Below are 19694 nucleotides of genomic sequence, written 5' to 3'. Positions count from 1 at the left end.
CAAAAATATCGTACACATTCAAAGAAAGATTCCTACAAAGCCGTGTAGGGCAGAATTAGGGCGTTTTCCACAGATAATAGATACCCCAAAAAGATCACTAAACTTTCTCATGCACCTCAGATCAAGTCCCCAAGAAAAAGAGTCCCTTATGACAGCTAGTCCTGAGACTAACAAATCCAACATGTCATACACACCTTTCTCAAGCCAGCAGTGCTTAACAAATACCAATTAGAGTAAGCCAAATGATCACTCAAAGCAAAAATAATCATTATACTTTTTTGGAACATTAGGAAGAGGAGACCCTAAACAGAGATAATGAAATGGCTGGATATCTCTCTATTGCTAGAGATATCAAGCAGAGGCAGCTTTTTACCAAGTACAGACTTAGTGACCACACTCTTGCAACTGTAAAAGGAAGACATGCAAAGTCCTGCTTACCAAGAGAAATATAGAGTCTGTGAGCACTATATGACAGGTGAGGTGGACATTTCTCCTAAAATGTGATGAATATAGAAGTATAAGATATAATATTTTGATAAATTCAATCTATTAGTACCGGATTTTAAAGAAGTTGAAGATAACATAAAGTAAGAATAATGCGAGGCAGGAAATGAAATTAGAACCCACCACCCGCCAAATGCGGGTACATTTTGGCAGTTGTGGGTGAAATCGTAAGGCTATCCGCCACTTCAATGGTAATGGAAAATGCACAACAGAAAGACACATAAAGTTAAGGTATTGTGGCTATCAGCACTCTGTCACATTCTAATGTGCTTCCTTCTTATCATGGCTGAGATTTAGGGCTGGATTTACTAACATCCTGAATCAAGAGTACTAAATTGCATGTACATTCTAAAATATTGCACGTGCAATTGTAGTACCTGTTATGGGTGATCAACTAAGAATTATTGCATAGATGAGAACAGGAGCAAACACAATGGTGGTGGGAGTATTTAAATGAGTGTTTTGAGTGTTTTAATGGTTTCCACCATAGAGAGTCGGGAGGGAAAGCAGCCACCACGTAAAAACCTTGTTTTGTTTCATTCAGTGCGTCCTGAGTAGAAAGATTGCCCTAAGTACCTGGGACAGCACACCTGAAAAACTGCTTTGGGAAAACCCAGCAGAAACAGCTACAGTATGCTGCAATGAACCAGACGCGAGGAAATGCCAGTAGATCGTGCTTCATCCAGCCGGAGGGAACAATCACCGACTGTCCAGTCACTCCGTGGTCTCCTGTCCCTGGCGCTGTACGGCCCAATGCCTCATTCCCTCTCCGATACCTAGAATGGATTGTGTCGTAAATCAGCTTACTTGTTAATTTGCTTGTGATATCACGTTTGCACACGTTTTTACTCACGCAAACCTTTAGGAAATCTGGCCCATACAGTGATAATACACTGATAAGAAACATCATCTCACTAACAACTGCTTTTATTTTCAGCAAACTGTTGTGTTAATATTTGTATGAACATTAAAAGATCTAATAACTTAGATATAAACTGAAAAAAAGTTTCATGCGAGTAACAGAATTGGAAAAATATGTCCCTGAACAAAGCGGGGGGGGATTAGTATCTGGTGTGGCCCTCTGGTCCTGTTCAGGTGTTGTCAGATGTGGTCTTCCACTGCATGAACGATCAGCTGTCTTTCTGTCTCCCTGTAGCGCTTTCTTAGGAATCTCACAGTATAGACATTGCAATTTTTTGCCCTTGTAACATCGGCAGACCTTATGCCTCCTTGCAGAATGGCTCACGCACATTCATGCAGATGATTGGGTTTACCTCTATGCGCGCATGCGCAGCACTGAAAAAGCTTTTTTCCTACGCCCACCCACAGTGTAGGCCTCTATCACATCGTCACGTTGTGCATATATAACAGTAAGACCTGGCCATTGGCTCCCATTTTTCTTCAGCACTGAGCTAGCCTAAAGAGCAGAATATTTCCAGATTACCAGATTACTAGAGGATCATGTCTTTGAGCAGACCGGCTAGAGCGCCGCCTAAGCGCTGCTAAGCCAATGGGAAATGTATGTTCTATCAGACTCAGCAGAAATGGACTCACACAGCATGACTCCAGGTAAAACAAGTGGCAGGATACGTGCAGAAGGATCAGGCGAAGGTACCAAAAACAGGCAAAAATCGGGGACACGTGACAAGTCAATGGTCAAAACTCACAGGCTAGATGGGAAATATCACTAGGAAAAGGCAAGGACATGAGGGGAGAGTGGGTCTATATGTATTATGGGAGGGGAGACAATGAGACACAGGGCGGGGACAGGTAATCACACATGGAGGGAAGGCAGACAAAGACCTGAAATGAGACAAAAGATGAGTAACCAAGACAAAACAGGAAGTCGTAATAGACAAGACAACTGACCACCCAACTAAGCTGCTATGGCTCAGGAGGTATAGCTGGTTGCCCCTTAACCGGAAGGTAGGCGGTTCAATCCCCGGCTCCTCAGGGCTGCATGTTTTTGTGCAAGTGTACTTGGGCAAGATATGAATTTCCCCTGGCAGCTGTTCTGCCAGTATGTGAATGTTAGTTTCTGTTTGAGCACAGTGTGTGAATGGATACACACACACGTCGTATAAAAGCACTTTGAGCCTGTGAGTTTTGACCATTGACTTGTCTCGTGACCCCAATACAAATACGGAGCATTTACATTACATACATTTAGGGCTCCGGATGACCCTGGTGCAACTTGTGGATGAGGTCTGGGTCCAGAATGTTGCTGGTCAACACCCTGGACCTCTCTTTGGGGCCGGCACGGCAACAACGCCGCACCAGAGCTTGTGCCGAGGTGATACCCACCTCCCTCTCCAGAGTAGGGAACAGCGGCAGCTGATACCCGTAGACACACTGGAATGGGGAGAGTCCCGTGGAGGTGTATTATGTCCGTACTCCACACACACCAACTGCCTGCTCCAACAGGAAGGGTTCCAAGAAGCCAAACAGTGTAGACTTTCCTCCAACTCCTGGTTGAGCCGTTCGGATTGGCCGTTGGTCTGAGGGTGATAGCCCGAGGACAGGCTCACTGAGGCACCTAACAGTCTCTATATCAGTGGGGAGTTCCCCTTCGAGGGAACTCGAACTGCGTCGGTGATGACACTATGGGAATGCCTCTGGGCGTGGCAGGGCTGAACATGAATGAAACTACTCCAATCCTATTGGCGTTGCTAGAACGGTAGCAACATATATAAGCACGCCGGCACACAGGACACATTAGCTCTTTTATATTCAGCAGGCACTCTGGCATGTTTAGAAAGACTACAAGTATCCAACTCTTACCTGGAAGGATGGCAGACAGAGAGATGGCTGGTGAGCAATTCAGGCGATGTGTTTTCCCGTGCCCACGTTACATCACGGCGGGCGACACTCATGCCCTGTTTGTTTCCTGTTTGGGGATGCTGAGTTTTCTGCCCGCTCTCCATGGTCGCCACGTCCTTGTCAGGACCGACAACACGGCGGTGGTGGCCTATTTGAATCACCAGGGGGTCTGCGCTCGCGCCCATTATGCAAGCTGCCGCATCGGATCCTCCTGTGGTCCCAGCAGAGACTGCTGTCCCTCAGAGCGATGTACATCCCTGGGACCCAGAATCAAGGAGCAGACCTGCTGTCGAGACAGGGGCTGAGGCCCGGGGAATGGAGACTCCACCCCGAGTTGGTGGAGTTATTATTCGAAAAGTTCGGCCCCATAGACGTGGACTTGTTTGCGTCTCAAGAGACGACGCACTGTCCTCTGTGGTTCTCCCTCTGGCCCCCAGCCCCGCTAGGGCTGGATGCCATGGTACAGACGTGGCCGAGGCTGCGGCTGGAGCGCGTCCGTCAGGACGGTGTCAGCCTACTGTTAGTAACCCCCGTTTAGTTACCCCGTTTTGGCTGGCCCGGGTGTGGTTCTCGGACTTAATTTTGCTCCTAGGGGGCCCGCCATGGCAGGTCCCTCTGAGGAAGGACCTGCTGTCTCAGACGCAGGGCCAGGTCTTTCACCCTTGCCCCGCCCTATGGAGAATGTGGGTCTGGCCCCTGAGGGGGCCTAGTTCCTGGAAGCGGGCCTCACGGCAGGAACAGTCGGGACTCTGCTCAGCTCCAGAGCCCCATCCACGACAAGGATGTACAGCCTAAAGTGGAATGTGTTTGCCACCTGGTGCAGAGAACGAGCGGTGGACCCAGTTACCTGCCCGGTGACTATGGTATTGGAGTTCCTCCAGGACCGTTTCTCTGCTGGCCTTTCCTCATCCACACTCAAGGTATATGTGGCTGCCGTGGCGGCGTTCCACACCCCTCTGAGTGATGGGCCTCTGGGGAGGCTTCCACTGGTCGTGCACTTCCTCCGTGGAGCCCGGAGGATGAGACCCGTGACTCGGTCCAGGCTTCCCACCTGGGACCTGGCGGTGGTTCTCGAAGCGCTGGCTGAGGCCCCCTTCGAACCCCTGGAGTCGGCTGAGGCCAAGCACCTGACCCTTAAGATGGCCTTTCTCCTCGCTATCACCTCTCTGAGGAGGGTGGGGGATCTCCAGCCACTTTCGGTGTCTCCGCAATGCCTGGAGTTTGCCCCGGGGAGGGTCAGAGCCATCCTGCACCCCTCTCCGGGCTATGTCCCTAAGGTCCCATCCAGGTTGGCAGGGTCCACAGTGGTGCAGACGTTTCATCCCCCACCTCATGTGACGGCGGAGGACGGGAGACTTCATCTGCTCTGCCCTGTCAGTATTTACACTCTGAGGTCTTCCCGGTGGAGGAAAGCAGACCAGTTGCTTGTGTTTCGGGTCCCCCAAGGCTGGGCTTCCCGCTTCCAAACACATGATCAGCAACTGGATTGTTCAGACTATTTCCCTGGCCTATCAGGTTCGTGGGTTACCTTCACCTATGGTCGTAAGGGCGCACGCTACTCGAGGCATGGCGGCTTCTAAGGCCCTCCTCACAGGGGCATCACTCCAGGATTTGTGTGATGCGGCTGGCTGGGCCACCCCTTACACCTTTATCCGGTTCTACAGTCTGGACCTTCCTTCTGCACCCGGCACCCGTGCGCTCTCCTCCTAGTCGTGCCGTCAGGTTCTGCACGCTGGGGGCAGGCGGGGTTTCAGCGCGGCCCCTCGAAGGGGAACGTCTCAGGTTACGTATGTAACCCTTGTTCCCGAGAAGGGGAACGAGACACTGCGTCTGTCCGCCACACCTCACTCTGCCTGGAGTTCCTTGCTTCATAGAAAAGGGCTAATGTGTCCTGTGTGCCGGCGTGCTTATATATGCCTCCAGTTACGCCGTCACACGCTACCGTTCTAGCACCGCCAATAGGATTGGAGTAGTTTCATTCATGTACAGCCCTGCCACGCCCAGAGGCATTCCCATAGTGTCGTCACCGACGCAGTGTCTCGTTCCCCTTCTCGGGGAACAAGGGTTACATACGTTACCCGAGACGTTTAGCCAAGGGGATGAAATGCATAACCTTAGAGAATCTATCTACTACAGTCAGAACTGTTGTGTTACCTTCGGAGGAGGGTAACCCCATAACGAAGTCCAGAGAGATGTCAGATGTCAGAGCAGGGCCGGGAAGGCACAGGGAGGGGCTGTGGGAGACCAGCTGGGAGCTTGTGAGACTTCTTGTTCTGCATGCACACAGGGCAGGCCGCCATGTACTCTCCCACCTCAACCTGCATGGAGGGCCACCAAAATCACTGCCTGATGGCGAACATCGTCCTCTTCACTCCAGGGTGGCAGGTAAGTGCAGAAGCATGAGCGCCCTTTAACCAGTGCTTCCACTCCTCCAGTAGAACCTTCACGGCCAGTAGCTCCCAGTTGCCCACATCATAGTTCCTTTAAGCTGCTGACAGTTTGCGGGACAGAAATGCACAGGGATGGAGCTTACCATCTAAAGGTCTGCGCTGAGACAAGATGGCGCCGATGCCCACATCCGAAAGCATCCACCTCAACCATGAACTGCTTGCTCTCTCTTGTCAGTATACTTTTATATTGCCCTAGCAAAGGTAGTTAACTTAGAACAATATTTTAAACCCATAGCAAAACCTATAAGAGGAATTTCACATCGAGTGAGTCACGTTCCTGTGGAAGACAAAGGAGGCTTTTGGAGGCTTATGATTCACTGTAAGGAGTTTAAAAATAAAAATAAAATCATGGCACCTGTCAAAGACTTTCACTTATCCAGAAATATAGTAACACTGCGTGAGGAAATACCTGTAGTAAAGATCAACTGAGAAATGATACTGACAGGTGTGAGTATTTCTCTCTTCATTTGTGTGTTTGATGTGAAACCACTATCAGTGGGATCAGCAGCATAGCATTCACAAAATTGTGAACCATTTAAATCAGTATCAAGATGCTAATTATTGCATAATATAATTTATTTTGTGTTAGATCCCATTGTTTAAAATTGTTCTATAAATCATGTTTTCATGGGTCTATCACAATTAATCAAATTAAAACTTCACCAGACCCTGGCAGACAAACAGGACATGACACCAGACAAATCCAACATGAGTCACTCAGCGTCACTTCCATTAAATAACCAAGCCCTTCTACATCATCAGATAAACTTTAAACAAACCTTCTGTCCAATGCGCGTGCGCGCATGTGTGTGTGTGTGTGTGTGTGTGTATGAGGTACTCATCTGCTGTATGGCAGCAAACAATACTGGGAAGCAGATAAATGAGCTGAGGAGAGGCAGGAAGGATAAGAGAACTAATTTTCTGTTGCTGTTGGTAACAATGACCTGGTGGGAAGACAGAGCGAGAGAGACAGAAACAGAGAGAGAGACGAGCACAAACATAGTCAGCTTCCCTTAGGTGTTTTCACAGGGTGACTCCACCCCACCCTCCCCCCTCCACACACACACACACACACACACACACACACACACCCAAGTATCCCACTGGCTACAGTTATGAAATGACTCCTCTGTTGGGAGAGCAGTTCCCACCAGTGTTAACACTGTTAAAATTTCACTCAATGAGAGCATGGATCTTTATCCATATGGTGTGGAAGATGGTGCCTTACTTTACAATATTGTATCCTGGGCTGTCTGCAGCTGAGAGGGTTCCAGTCCTCAGTATGCATTCACACAATGACTGGAGGTCCAGCCAGTGGAAAAGCAGTAGTGTTGTAGTCAAGAAAGCGTAAAGACCAAGTGAAGACCAAAGGCCTTTCTCAATCTGTGTTCTTGTCTGTACTTGTGAAACGTCATCTTTTGTGTCCCAAGAACTGGCCCAAAACCAGTGTTGAGCAAGTTACTCAGAAATTGTAATATATTACTTTATTGGGTTTAATATTACTAAAAAAGTAATATTATTACTTAACTTTTTACTGGGTTACGTTACTAGTTACGTTACTGTATTACTTTCCACAGCATGACTGGTCGCACAGAGTTTACAATAGACGACAATATTCTTTCAATCAGACTGTCACACAATAATTGCAGTAGCTACTTACAGCTGTGGAAAGAATGTCTCTCTCCCTCATTCTCCTTTCTTCCTTTAGTTTTGGCTATCAGTGACATGAACAACAATGTCTGGTCCAGCTGAGCTGCCACACAGTCGATGATTTACGTCAAGGATGGTGCGTTCAGTAACGCATACTTGCCTTAGTAACTAGTAATAATATTACCATTTTAGAAAAGTAATTAGTTACACTACTTAGTTACTGGGAAAAGTAATACTGTTACAGTAACGCACACTGCCCAAAACACAAGTTTGCATTTTGGCAAGAACGGTTAAAATTTCCGGAAGTGTTCTTGACAGGCCCATTTTACCGAGGATGGACCGTTTGGTACTTGTGTGAACTTGACACATATCCCAACAACAGAACGTTTTTTACTATTTTCTTACGTTATTTCATCACTAAATCTACTTCTGAGAAGTTTTGAGGCGAGAAATCGACTGTGTAGATGTGCTCAATTGTCTTCGGAGTTGTGACGCTCCGCAACCGGGGGCTAGTGAACCAGCCCGCGGGGGGAAGCTAATGATCCGGCCGGCCAGTCAGCTCACAGAGCCCTCTACAGACACGCAGACCACTGCAGCCAACACAGCAGAGTTTTAACGTTCGTACCGCTGTTATTCTGGCATTATATTCTGAGAATTTTTGTAAGGTTTTAACTTAAATCAATCTGGATGATGTGAAACTTAAACAGAAATAGTACAAAAGGGGACTGTCTTTGCATTATTATTATTTATTAATATTATTATTATATTAGATATTACATTGTAAGTAACCAGTAGAGTTGTGATCTGAGTATTTGCAGGCGGCCTCTGTGCTTGCGGTATTGTGCAATACCGGCAAGAACGCATCCTCTCAAACCGTGTTTCCAAGAACGACTAGCAAGAACATTCTCCTCAAGAAAACAAGTCCATTCTTTGCATTCTTCAAGTCCAGACCAAGACAGAGGGAGGGCGAGACCGAGTCAAGACCAAGACTAGTGCCCCACACTACATGGTAGTAAAATGTGGAACGAGATCATATGTACTTCTCAAATTGATCAGAAAGATCCACATTCCTATAAAAACACCTACATACAAACACTGAGCTGAAATCAACTTGAGCATCTTTATTTTACTCCTTTTCCATGTTTACCATCCACATAACACTAGGGCTGGGCCATTTGAAAAAATAATTAACAACAAGACATGGACTGTAGTCTTTTGACCACTTTCAGCTTTTTACAGTTTGTGTCACATTCACCCATTCAAACACACACTGATGGTAAATGGTCTGTATTTGTATAGCACCTTTCTAGTCTTTTCGACCACTGAAAGCACTTTACACACCATCACATTCACCCATTCACACACATTCACACGCTGACTAATTTGCCAACTGCTCATCAGAAACAGAAATGAACTCATTCACACTTTCACACACCATTGGCACAGCCAACAGGAGCAATTTGGGGTTCTTTATCTTGCCAAGGTCACTTGAGCTGGAGATCACACTGCTGACCTTCTGATTGGAAAACTTGGAATTGGGAAACTTAAATTTTATGAATGTTTTTGACCTGACATGAAAGGTTATATTGAAAGACTCAATGCAAGCATTTATCATGTGGTGGTTTCGCCTGCTTATCTCTACAGATCTTGTCATGACTGGTGATTTTAATATTCATTGATAATCCCAAAGACAAATCTGTTGCTTAGTGCAATGCGAAAGGGCCCGCACACAATCAGGTGCACACACTGGATGTGGTTATTAACAAGGGTGTTGATATTTACTTAATGGCTCACTCCCATCAGGCATTTTACCAAAATCACTGAAAACTTAGTAATTACAGACCTCCAGATCTCAAATAGTACATTTATTTTATTATTGAGAAAGCTGTTTTGAAACAACTTTTATAAACGCTAAAGTTTGGCTCTCTGATTGGGTCTTATACAGTAAGTCATGCAAAGCAGAAACACAATGCTACTGACAGAGTTTTAGATAGATTAGCGGTATTTTTATCAAATTTTGTACTGTGCAAATAACACCTAGAGCACTTGTACAGTGCATGTCGGTGTTTACTTTGCGATGACTCCCAGTCTGCTTACCGCTGCCACAGTCGCTTAGTAACAGTCCCAGCTCGTTATTGGTCTTGTCTCTTTAATCTTTCTCCAAATCTTCTAGCATTCTAGTCCCCCTGCCCACTAGCAGGAACTGCCAGGAGCTGGTTCCTTCCACTTCCTGTGTTTGCGGATAAAAGGGTGTTTCATACTCCAGTTGCCCCTCTGGGCAGATGGCTCAGTAACAGCAGCATGTGGAGAAACAATGTTATTAAAACAATTCTAATCAAATAAATACTAATATTAACCAAAAGGTGTGGACTCAATTTGAAAATTTTTGCATTCTTTGTGAAAAAGACTCAACATATCTACAGAAAGAAAATGTGTTTGCGATTATTTGAAAAAATTACCAATTACCATTACCACACTTTAGGTGTTGGTGGTTGAAAGGGTCGTCATAGGAACCAACTTCCCTTCCAAACCCTAGCCACTTTCAAATCTAAATAAAAAAACCTCTGTTGTTCTCCTGTGCCTTTGATTAATTGGTTTCACTGCTGCACTTTTATTTCCTTTGTTGCTTTGGGGACTTTTTATGTATTTTATTTCATTTGATCTAAATCCATTTTATTCTGGTTTGTATTGCTTATTGTTTTAAATGTGATTCTAATGCTTTTCTTTGTCTATGTAAAGCACTTTGCTTATGTTTTAAATCTGTTATATAAATACAGCTGCCTTGCCTTGTTTAACATGCATTCCTGGCACGGTTCACAAAGTGATGCAAAATGCAGTCTGTGTGAAACATTAGAGTATTCAAAGCTACTGTCTGACCACACCAAGACAGTTAAATATGGGCACAGGTTCAACTCACAGAAAAAACTGATTCAACACTGCATCCATTCTGTTATTTATCTTCATTATTCTTTAGATACGGTCACTTCCGAGTTGGGCAAACTTGCGGAGCAAGGCAATAACCTTAATGATACTATTTTACAAAAATAAACAGTAAGGACAGTCAATTTACAAACACAACTTGATGACAGGTTTAGAATTCCATTACATTTACAGTAACTCAGTTACTGCTACTTGGGAATGCTGAAGACTTGTCTATATACTGTATTTCCATGGGAGGAAGCTAGAATTTCTAAATTTCAGACACAAAACCATGCGCACCACCCTTTCTTCTTAAGAAAATATTGAATAGACACTGATGCAAGGCTCAGAAAACCCTGCCCAGGGGACTGCTCTCTCAGCAGCCTGCCTTACACCTTTGTGGTTGTAGGAGATGTGTTTTGACTGAGTCCAGAAGAATGTGCTGATGGGCCGAGCCTCCAGGGCTCCACCATAATAACAGCCACATTCCCTCTGGCTGCTGACCAGTGAGGATGGAATGCAATTAGCACCTATTAGAGAGAGCCGGGAGGAGGCCTGTCAGGCCCATTGGCATACCCAATCTACCAGCTCAGACCTGACCTGGGCATAAACACACCCTGCCTGGCAGCTACTGTATGACAAACTTCTGTACTTTACTACCACTAAGAATACTAAAAATGAAACTTTGATCTGGTAAAGATAATGATCCTATGACAGACAAAGAAATGAACATCTCTGACTCTCATCATCAGTGTGAAGTCTTAATCAGTGTTATCAGTTGAACAAAATAAAATCATCCCTCCACCCATTTTCAGCCTTATCAATATAGTCAATTGTAACAGATTATCAACTCATTACAAACCAGCTTTCAGTATAAGGCAAATTTGTTATTGTACAGTTCTGGAAATTCAGAAATACAAGTTATTTATTTTGTTATAAACCCATCTATAAATAACACAATGACAGCATGGGTCATGGGTTTCATACACTTTCTGTACTTAAACATCTAACAGAAAAAGATCAGATAGATGACCCTGGGACAAAATCTCATCAAATGGGGGTCCGTGGTCTAATTTGTGTCAGTTTAGGGGTCCTTGATGTGAAAACGTTTGAGAAACACTGACATACACAATAATGGAAGAGATACACACAAAAGCTGTTTTTCAGCAATAATGTGAATACATCTTAAGTCTTCTAGTGGAGATCCGAAGTACATCCCAGACGTAGCAGTCAGTCATCTTGGTCTTCAGTCTGCTCTTGTCCAATGTCTAAAGAGATGATAGGCCACACGCAAGAACATTTTTGTATTCTTGTCTTTACTTTCTAACCTTTTTTCGTACTGTGGGCTTGTGCAAGTGTGCCACATCAGATTCAGCCCCTAACTTCAGATAACTGTTTAAATGACCTGAGTAAACATGTTGAATGCCTTTTGTGCTTAAATGAGCGCGTGTTTATGACTAATGTATTAGCAAAGTTAATGCATCAGTAATACCATGTAAGGCTACGTGTCTTACCCCACATGTCAGGAAGTGTTCATTCATGAAAATGACGTTGAACAGTAAAAGGAAGAACTTTGGACATTGCTTTCTGAGATCCATAAAGGAAAGTCTGTCCGTTTTAACAGAGTCAGCAGTGGAATTAAGGGAATGGGGGTTGGACTGGTGTGTCTATCTGTGGAGTTTCAGCTCCGACAAGTTTCAGAGGCACAGCCAGCATCAATCTAAACCGTTCAATATTCATCTGTCTCTGCTAATATGTCAGCATGCTGACACTCTTCCAGCGGCCTGATGCGCTAAGGCATCCAACAGATTATACTTCCAGCTGACCTTATCACATACAGAGACTAATTAACCTTTAGTTAATGCATCATTTAAGTCATTTTGATATTGTAGTGTTATACAGTAGCATCTAAGGCTGGGTGGTGTATAGGTATCATTTCAAAAGAGATATAAAATTAAACTATACCATTTATACAGATATGGTCTGATGTTAATTAATATATTTTTCCGTAAAGTCCTGCCAGCCTTTGCTCCTCTCTGTCCCGCACCCCCTCTTCCTCTGCATCTGCGTGCAGCCCCCCTCTAGCTCACCAACTAGCAACATGGAGGGAGACACAGTGCCGGTGTCAACACTGCTGAAGACCTTGCTTGTGAAAAGAATGACAATAGTTGTGTCAGTGTTTCCCACACATAGACTTTACTTGGGCAGGCCACCCAGGTACAGTATATTTGATTTGATTTGATTTATTCTCCCCATTAGCTGATGCAAAGAAATGCATCCGCTACTCTTCCTGTGGTCCACACAGTATATTTGGTGACCCATTTTAGCATTTTGCAGAGAAACACAGAGTTATTATGGAGAATGAGACACAGTGGATCTTTTTCTCATTTGTTAGCTGCCACGTTGGTTTTGTTTTGATAGGCTATGTTGTCAACACGGCTCCCAACACATGCAGTGCAGCTGCTGCTGTGAACGGAATTGCGAGTGAATAAGTCGAGAAGACAAGTTCTGTTTTTTTTCTGCGACTTTATGTAACCTAACCTACTACTGATGGAGAAAGTCATACAAGAAGCATACATATAAGGAGAGAGAGACGGAAAGATGCACCCCCAGGCAGCAATGTGTCATCGCATAAAGACAATGGCAAAGTGTAGTGCGCATGCGCCAACGAGCATGCAGCTTGTTGTAGTTGCTCCGTCGTACGTCTTCTTCTTTTCTAACTTTAACTTTCTTTTTTATATCTCACGTGTGTGATTTTTGGTCTATACGTAATTTAAACTAGACTCTCTCTAATCATGTAAGTTGAGAGTGTTTTGGTAAGTCACGGCACCGTTGCACAGCAACTACATGGCCGCTTTGTTTACACCCGGAACCAGCTGATTGCGCTGAAGCCGACCGGGGCGCCCAGGTCCACAGAGATCCCCGCTGAGAGCTAGAAGAGGACACACAGAGGATGCAGAGGAGGAACGAAACGGCGTGGAAAGAGAGAGGGGTCCAGACAACAGAGACTTAGGAGAAGGAGATTTAAGCCGTGTCTCCCCTCTCTCATCATGGGCAACGTGAGATCACTGGCTAATAAGATGGACGAGCTAACAGCGTTAGCCCGGAGTCAGAGGGAGTTCCGGGAGTGAAGTTTAATGTGCTTCACGGAGACTTGGCTACACTCGGATATTCCTGACCACACCGTCTCCATCGACGGCTTTCAGACTGTTCGGGCCGACAGAGATTGCACAGAGAGCAGTAAGCACAAAGGTGGGGGGCTTGCCGTTCTAGTTAACAACAGATGGTGTAATCCCAGTCACATTACAGTTAAACAGCGTATCTGTAGCCTGGACATTGAACTGCTTGCTGTGGGCCATATTATCTGCCACGGGAAATTTCAAATGCCATCGCTGTAGCTGTTTACATTCCGCCCTCTGCCAACCCAACAGCGTGTAACGTCATCCACACCGCCATTTCTGAACTCTGGATTCAACACCCGAGTGCCCTCATAGTGATCTCGGGTGACTTCAACCACGTCAGAGGAGAGGACCCTGGACCTGCTGCTAACGTTGCAAACAACAAATCGTGGGTAACAAAGGACATCAAGGACATCTTGAATGCTAAGAGGAGGACTTTCAGAGATGGTAATAGGGAGGAGATTAGGGCCATTCAGGGGGACCTGAAGGTAAGGATCAGGGAGGCTAAGGAGAAGTACAGGAGGAAGCTGGAGCGTAAACTCCAGCAGAACAACATGAGGGAGGTCTGGAGCGGCATGAGGAACATCACTGGCTTCAGACCGACTGGCAGCAGAGAAGGTGAAGGCAGCTTTGACAGGGCCAACCAAGCTATATGGAGTCCTTCACCATGTCTTCAACCTGAGCCTGAGTCTCCAAAGGGTCCCTGTGCTGTGGAAGACATCTTGCCTCGTTCCTGTGCCAAGACTCCAAGGACTCCCACATCATGAGCCTGGAGAGACTGGTTCTGGATCAGCTGCGGCCCATGGTCAGCCCTTTTCTGGACCCACTACAGTTCGCCTACCAGCCCCGACTGGGAGTTGAGGACGCCATCATCTTCCTGCTCAACCGCATCTACACCCACCTGGACAAGCCAGCGAGCACTGTGAGGGTCATGTTTTTTTGACTTCTCCAGTGCTGTCAACACCATCCGGCCAGCCCTGCTGGGTAATAAGCTGACAGCGATGCAGGTGGATGCCCCCCCTCGTGTCCTGGATTGTTGACTACCTGATTAGCAGACCACAGTATGTGCGCCTGCAACACTGTGTGTCAGACAGCGTGGTCAATAACACCAGGGCCCCAGAGGGGACTGTCCTCTCTCCCTTCCTCTTCACCATCTACACCACAGACATCAACTACCACACAGAGTCCTGCCATCTTCAGAAGTTTTCTGATGACTCTGCTGTGGTTGGATGTATCAGCAGGGTGACGAGGCCGAGTACAGAGCTGTGATGGGGGACTTTGTCACATGGTGTGAACTGAACCATCTGCAGCTCAACGTGACAAAGACTAAGGAGCTGGTTGTGGATCTAAGGAGAGCCAAGGCACCAGTGAGTCCTGTTTCCATCCAAGGGGTCAGTGTCATTGTGGAGGATTAGAAATACCTGAGAGCGCACTTGGACAATAAACTGGACTGGGCCAAGAACACTCAAGCCCTCTACAGGAAGAGCCAAAGCTGTCTCTATTTTCTGAGAAGGCAGAGGTCCTTCAACATCTGCAGGATGATGCTGAGGAGGTTCTGTTTGCTGTTGCATGCTGGGGCAGCAAGCTGAGGGTAGCGGACGCTAACAGACTCAACAAACTGATCCGCAAGGCCAGTGACGTTGTGGGGGTGAAGCTGGACTCTCTGTCGGTGGTGTCAGAGAGGAGGATGCTGTCCAAGCTACATGTCATCTTGGACAATGTCTCCCACCCACTCCATGACGTGCTGCTCAAACTCAGGAGCACTTTCAGTGCAAGACTTATTCCACCAAAATGCACCACAGAGCGCCACAGGAAGTCATTCCTGCCTGTGGCCATCAAACTTTATAACTCCTCCCTTTAAGTGTCTGACACTTAGTCAGTTATTAAACTAGACCTCATTACCTATTTTCTGTCCAGTATTACCTGTTTAATAATTAATTTGCAATATTCTCTGCTGCTATTTATTCACTTGTCCTTTTTGGTTCACCATAATAATTCTTAATAATATAAATATGGTACATACCCACACACCTTTATATTTGTCTTTATTTTATATATTTATACTATTATATTTATATACTCATTATCTATCTACCTTTGACAAGTGCAACTGTGACAAAAGAATTTCCCCTCGGGGATCAATAAAGTATTTCTGATTCTGATACCCGAAACAAAATTCACATTTCTAATTTTCAGTAACTGGTCATACAATGGTTGCCAACATGAATAAATAACTGTTTTGAAATTAACTTTTCAGCATTTTCAATCAACATTTTCACAAAATATGTTTTCCCGCTGTTTGAAGGACCTGACACAATTAGTTTGTGTTGTAGTCTAAAATCAAAATCAACAGTCTCTCTAACTCTCTAATTTCAAAAAACGTATGGTGAAGTTCTAAGATCAGGAAAAACTCTGTGTTTCGTCTACGTGACTTGAAATGTTTTGGCAATTGTTGTTTTTTAGTTCGAAAGCCTTTTTATTTCCCATTATAGTGTCTGATTTTGTAATCACGTGTCGTGGCGTCAGAATTCACAAACTCGTGTACAAGATAAATCAGGGTGTCTGTAGTGACGACTGATGCGTTATGAGAAGTTAATGTTACGCCTTTGCATTTTAGTAGAGCTCAAGAGGTGAATGTGTACATTAGGTATACTTTCAATTCAATTAATGGTTCATTTAAGTTTCGGAGAATTTGACCACAGTACATGGTTGCTAACATTGTGATGATAACTTATACACCGACCAAGTGAACAACCAACCGCAAGAGTTGCATGCAGCAGTATCTTGTCTGGTCACAATGCTATCAAATAAAACAGTCCCTTCACTCCCGGTTTGAATAGTACACTGTCATAGGAATTACAATTACCGACAAAAAACATTATATTCTAAGCAGAAACATTTAAAAAACATAATTTAGTAGTCTTTTGTATTTCAAGCAAATAGGGGGCTTTTTAGTAAATTTTAACAAAACTCCAGTCACCGCTATACATCATGGTATTTCTGAGGGAGGGCCTTTAAGCTCTTAGGCTATAAGGTCCTCAAAGTCCACTGGAAGCCAACAGCGGAACACCACATTTCTTTTACACCTGTATGGCAGTAGAGGGTGGTAAAGACCTGTGGGGGATGCAGAACAGGGGTCTTATTTATTAAACTGTGCCCAGAAACCTCACTAAAAGTGTACATGCGTCCATAAGCTAAAAATGGCGTACACCAAAAAAATATTCAGACTTATAAAACTGTGCGTATGGACACTTGTAAGCAAGTTCAACTCGAAATGTGCCATAGGCCTATGTGAGGAAGCGTCATGTCCGATCCCTTCAAACGCTTACATTTGTCTATAAATTATAGTTATATCTATCGATCAAGCCAGATGAAACTCATCAGTTAGCTAAACTTCAAATGTGCCTTCAGGATGTTAAAACCTGGATGACCTGTAATTTTCTCATGTTAAACTCAGATAAAACTGAAGTTATTGCTCTGGGGCCTAAGCACCTCCGTGAAGATATAGTTTCCCTGGATGGCATCGCCTTGGCCTCCAGCACCACTGTGAGGAATCTTGGAGTTATCTTTGATCAGGACATGTCGTTTAAGTCTCACATTAAGCAAATTTCAAGGACCGCCTTTTTTCACCTATGTAATATTGCGAAAATCAGGAACATCCTGTCTAAAAATGATGCAGAAAAACTAGTCCATGCATTTGTTACTTCTAGGCTGGATTACTGCAATTCCTTATTATCAGGCTGCTCGAAAAAGTCCATTAAGACTCTTCAGCTGATCCAGAATGCTGCAGCACGTGTTCTGACAGGAACCAGGAAAAGAGATCACATTTCTCCTGTTTTAGCTTCTCTGCATTGGCTTCCAGTAAAATCCAGAATAGAATTTAAAATCATTCTTCTTACCTACAAAGCTCTTCATGGTCAGGCACCATCTTATCTTAAAGAGCTCATAGTACCTTACTACCCCACCAGAGCACTGCGCTCCCAGAATGCAGGGTTACTTGTGGTTCCTAGAGTCTCCAAAAGTAGACTAGGAGCCAGAGCGTTCAGCTATCAAGCTCCTCTCCTGTGGAACTAGGTTCCAGTTTGGGTTCAGGAGGCAGACACCATCTCCACATTTAAGAGTAGGCTTAAGACTTTCCTCTTTGATAAAGCTTATAGTTAGGGCTGGCTCAGGTAGTCCTTAACCATCCCTTAGTTATGCTGCTATATTGTTATTATAATCATTAATATTTCGATTGTTATCATTAACACTACTATAAAATATCTGTACCATTTTTCATTTAGTCTATAGCAACATCACCTTTACTGTCTGTACCTCTGTGTGGATATTGTGTAGGCTGCCCCCCCCCCCTCTCTCTCCCTCTCTCTCTCTCCCTCTCTCTCCTTCACCCCAACCGGTCGAGGCAGATGGCCGCCCACCCTGAGCCATGGTTCTGCTCGAGGTTTCTGCCTCTTAAAAGGAAGTTTTTCCTTGCCTCTGTCGCCTAGTGCTGCTCTTGGTGGGAACTGTTGGGCTTCTGTAAATAACATCATAGAGTATGGTCTAGACCTGCTCTTTATGAAAAGCGCTGTGAGATAACTGTTGTTGTGATTTGGTGCTACATAAATAAAAGTGAATTGAACTGAATAAATGGTTAGTGGAATTAATATTATTGCGTACTGACTGCGGGAAGAAAAAGCAGGACAGAGAAGCTACAAAACGAGATTTAACTCAGCGTGACACTGACGTTCCTTTTGGTGAAGCTGAAGTTGTTTGGTGGGTAAAAAACGCACTTTCATGCAACGCTCGTGCACCGGAGGAAAGGGGCCACCAGGCCTCAACTCCCTTTATAACTGATCTGCAGGAACGGGGCATTCCTCCTGAGTAGTGACGTCACTGACTGAAGGGGACACACACACACACACAGTACGGGATGACCCCGGTACTAATTTGGATTCCCCCGTTTGAAAAGAGAGTAAACCAAATGCATTCCACCTGTGTTTAAACATGTATTTAGGTTACACAAACAGTCCACACACTTAACAACGATGGCGATGAGTTAAAAGAAATAGCCTGTAACTAGTTGTAAATGACAATGAAATAGTGTTATTTTCCATAACAAACAGAGCATCACATCCACATGCTGGCGCACAGCCTCGATTAGGAAGCGAACATGTGATAACAATACATGAAACTATGCACTAGTATTAGCTGGACTGACGCATTGAAAACGGCATCAATTTAAATGTAATTTGTCCCCCTGTTCACCTTATTTATGAGAATAAATTGTACTGCATACAAGTAATTAATATGATTCCTGATTAAACGGTCCAACATATTTGAGGTGTTCTTTTGCAGAAACAGAATCTCCGTTTATTATCCTCAGACATGGTTCTTTTTGTGTGCCGCAAATTATCTTAAATTATGTTTTGTTATCGCAAACTTCAGGGAAAATCAATCAAACGAGTGTCTGATTATTTAGAAAGGCTTTCAGAGGTAATATTTCGATATATTTTACACAGTAGTAGGCCTATTCATTTCAAACAGTTTCATCCTTCTGCCATGTGAGTCGCCATTTCTCGTTTCTCCTCTTTATGTGCGTACACATGGCTCAGAGTTTACTTGCAGGACGCACATTTTTAATTTCTTCAACAAGTTTGTTTTTTATAGATCACAACCTTTGCTAGGGAAGTGGCGTTAGTTGTTGTCACCTATATTGTAATAATATTTATTTCTACTTACTGTATTGTCCTCTTCTGTGTTACTTTCTTAGACCGATCATGTGTTTTGTCTGCAACATCTTAATTATTAGCTAGTAAACAAAATACGTCAGCTATGATACTTAAAAAACAGAAGTTTAAATGGATTGATGATAAAGAAAAACTCAAGTAAAGTACTGTGCTATCACAGTATTGATAATCCCTACGCCTTTCCAGCTAACAGCTGTTTATGCAAATACTCCGTACTCGTCTTTTCGTCTAGTCTTTTCGACCACTCAAAGCGCTTTTACAGTACATCTGCATTCACCAGTCACACACATTCATACACTGAGCCTAAGTGCTCAAACAGAAACTAACATTCACACACAGTCATACACTGGTGGAACAGCCGCCAGGGGCAATTCGGGGTCAGTATCTTGCCCAAGGACACTTCGACACGCAACCAGGGGGAGCCAGGGATTGAACCGCCGACC

Source organism: Micropterus salmoides, unplaced genomic scaffold (genome assembly GCF_014851395.1).
Source record: "Micropterus salmoides isolate LMB-PRFRI ecotype aquatic unplaced genomic scaffold, ASM1485139v1 Ms_hic_scaffold_18, whole genome shotgun sequence".
Lineage (NCBI taxonomy): Eukaryota > Metazoa > Chordata > Actinopteri > Centrarchiformes > Centrarchidae > Micropterus > Micropterus salmoides.
This window is presented reverse-complemented; position numbering follows the sequence as displayed.